The sequence below is a fragment of the Boleophthalmus pectinirostris genome, unplaced genomic scaffold, assembly GCF_026225935.1.
Source record: "Boleophthalmus pectinirostris isolate CB_2022bp ecotype Guang Dong unplaced genomic scaffold, ASM2622593v1 HiC_scaffold_12, whole genome shotgun sequence".
Lineage (NCBI taxonomy): Eukaryota > Metazoa > Chordata > Actinopteri > Gobiiformes > Gobiidae > Boleophthalmus > Boleophthalmus pectinirostris.
This window is the reverse complement of record NW_026571018.1, coordinates 2,243,932-2,247,765: the sequence shown is the minus strand read 5'-3', so window position 1 is coordinate 2,247,765 and position 3,834 is coordinate 2,243,932.

Sequence of the window (3,834 nt, the reverse complement as noted above, 5' to 3'; positions counted from 1 at the left end):
ATGGAGATTGTCAAGAAGATTTTGATTTCTTGTTTTGGTTTCTCGTGAATATTCCGAAGCATTAAAGGGTCTATTTTACCATATTTTCTCATGTGGTAATGTTGTTTCCTCATCATAAACATAACCACAGCTGTGTTTTGTTTCATTCACACGTTTTAACATACAAACCCTGCAGATTTAAGCTGAAACACTCAATTCCACCTTGTGATGTCATGTGGTAATACAAAAGGTGTTAAATTTTGTGTTTTTAAAGTATATATCTTCACTTCACTAGAATAATTTGGATCATTTCAAACCTGGATTTGCCACTAATCTCTACTCAACTAAAGGTAAAAAGAGATAACTACCACTTCATGACATCACAAGGTGGAACAGAGCATTTTGGGCTTTGGGGAAGTGGACAGACAGACATGTGATTGAAACAAAACACAACTCCAGGTCTGTTTTTGACAAGGTAACAATTATAAGACCCTTAACAAACAGAAAAACAAAAAAAAAAACTTGAAAAAATAAACACTCTCTCTGTAAGGGAGCTCGCTCTCCAGAGATCTGACCTGTAATTTGACCCAGACTCATCACCTGCTTGTCTCTATGATGATAAAAAAAAAGTTTAATGATGTAGGAATTTTGATTCATAGTTAAGTAAGTGTTAAGTTTGTTAATTTTTAAACACTCAAATCTTGCACATTTAGGCTGAGTTCTGAAACTGAAAACACTCCTTTCCACTTTGTGATGTCATCAACTGGCGATGCAGAAAGGGCTCCTTTGCGTTTTTAAACTCCATACACCTTCGCTAGAATCATGTAGATAATTTCAGCCCTGTCTTCACTGCACAAAAGGTATAAATATAGTTGTTAACTTAAGAACTAACACTGCATGACATCACAAGGTGGAACAGTCCAATAATAAAAGATTACTCAGATGTGTAATCGAAACAAAACACAACTCTAGGTCTGTTTTTGAGGAGGTTACAATTATAAGAAATGTTTAAAATAAAAACCAGCACTCTCAGTGTAAGGGAGCTTGCCTCTCCAGAGATCTGACTTGTAATTTGACCCAGACTCATCACCTGCTTGTCTCTATGTCGATAAAGAAGTTTAACACCGTACTGTAGGTGATGCAAATTTTGATTCATAGCTGAGTTAAGTTTTGTTTCATTCACACGTTTTGTGGACAAATCCTGCACATTTAGGTTCTTCTCGCAAACTGAAAACACTTCGTTCCACATTGTGATGTCATCAAGTGGTGATACAGGTGTTTTTAAGCTCCACACACCTTCACTAGAATCATGTAGATAACTTCAGCCCTGGAATTGCAGATCTCTACTGAACCAAAGCTAAAAGGAGTATGACATCACAAGGTGGAACAGAGCGTTTTGAGCTTTGGAGATGAAGACTAATAATAAAGATTTACTCAAACACGTGTGAATGAAATGAAACCCAAGTCCAGATCTGTTTTCGAGGAGGTCTAACACATCTTGAACCTCACACGAGTCCATTTTGCGTAATAAAAACCTTTCAGAAACAACGGCTTCAAGTCTGGACCATAGAAAAGTCGCCACGTGGAGTCTGTATCCGGGCAGAAAAGAAGTCGTGAGGCGTGTTTGGCGACAGAATGACTTTGTAAGGAAATCCGACCACAGCGTCAGGGCATCAGGGCTAAAAATAACACCAAGACAAAGAGAGGCTTCAACAAAACACCATACACACACACACAGGTACTCCCTCCAACATTTAGATTCTCCTCGTCCCACACTCGTCATCGCTTTCTCTCTCTTCGTCGTTTAGAAATCAGAGCTTAAACAGTGCACGGTCTCTTTCTTTTCTGTTTTTTTTAATAGATGTGCATAAAGTCATAGATAAATCCATCGTCTTTCACTTTGAGAGGCCGTTTTGGAAAGCACCTTGGTCCGTTGCCTTCTGCTTGTCTGTTAAGATTGGAGGATTAAAGGCAAGTTTCTGAACAATAAATAAATAGATTTTGTGGAGTTTGCGGCTGAAGGCAGGAGGAGCGTTTTTCATCTGGAAGGCTGAGAGGCAAGGGCAGGTGTCAGTCACAGGCACAAAACAAGCTTTGGTCCCTCCGGAAATGGAGAAAAAGGTACGATACGGTGAAGACGCATAGTTGTAGGTTCAGCCCAGAGAAGGTGTACAGGGTTTGGATATGTGGAAGAGTCAGGAGGAGGAAGTTTGTGTCAAAATAATGTGAGTTAGTCACAAAAAATAAGTCCAAAATAAGCAATGTGTGGTCTCATACTTTGATACTTTGACTTTAAGCATCTGTCAACACCGATATTAACCAGTGTAGGGACTGAAAATGGCAGTTTTTTTCTTAAAACCCACTTAACTTCTTACACAAGAGATGAAACTGTGTAATGCAAATGTGATTTATCTCTCAAAACACCACCGGACGCTTTCTTATGAATTAAAGTTCAAACGTTAAACCTGTAAATAATCTTATTACATCCAGTTAAAGGCCCAACCAGGACATCTGCTCAACCGATATCAGGGAACCAACACCTGGTCCAGCAAATTTTCTTGGATTGGCACCAATATTTGATACCAGTAGGGGTGTAACGGTACATGTATTTGTGCCGAACCCTTTCGGTAGTGGACGTTTGGTTCGGTGCATGACTGTGCATGAGTGAATTCACACAATCTGTGTGTGTTTACATTCGGCCACTGCATGTGCCGCTACACGGAGGCCCAGCTCTTTAATATTCACGAGGAACTCGTTTGTGATTGGGGCAGTGTTTCCGGCGGCACTTTATAGTTTGGGCAGCTGCCTTGACAACAATCGCCCCCCACCTTGATTACGTTCCTCTGAACCACGAGAATCCTCGCAAAACTACGGTCGTCACGCCTGGTCCTCACTTTGCATTTCTTTTGTTTTTCTGTTTGTATAACGTTAAAACAAACTGTAGGTTTAATAAAAACTCAAATAAACAATAAGCAGATGATTTAGCATTTTGTTCCCAACTGCACCGAAAATGAACCGAACCATGATCTCAAAACGAGGTACGAATCAAACCGTGATTTTTGTACCGTTACACTCCTAGATATCAGTATGAGTATTGGTGCGTCCCTAGTCTGAACCATAGACTGTTTAAAGAAGTGGACTAAGGGAGTGTGATGTCAACCACTGCAACGCTAGAGGTTAAAGAAGCAAATTTGGAGCCATGCTAGTGACAGGAATAGGAATTTATGTACAAAACAGCAAAATAAAAACACCTGGATCATGTAGAACGCATTAATATGAACATTTTAAGACCAAAATGAGAGAGGGGTGACGGTTTTTCGATGTAAAATCAATTGGAAACAATCAAAAAGAGTCGAGAAAGCGCATTGTAGTGACTATTTGGTTCTCTATGTCCATTTATAAATACAGTCTATGGTCTCAACATCACCTATGCCATGTTAAAATTGTAGTTATGGTGATAATTAGAACCACGTTTCAGAAATCTCAATGTAAAACTTGTTCTCAGATGACACTTCTATACGCTATTTGTTGAAAAAAAAGCGAACGGTAAGAGCTTAAATACTTTATAACTGGCTTTTTAACGGAAATTCGCTCAAAGGGTTGGTACCTGCGTGACCCTTTTGAGTGAATAAATGACGCAACAACATGAAGATAAAAATTTAAAACATAAAAATGAAATACACGTATTCATTTTGCATAGTACTTAGTTTTGAATCCTGACTATTCCACATATTCTTTACCATAATAACCACATTTACGCAGTTCCTCTGACTGGGCCGATCGTAGGTAGGTTTCAGAATCTTCAGCTCCGGCTCCTTGTTGTTCTTTCGGACGCTTTAGATCACCTCAACCCTG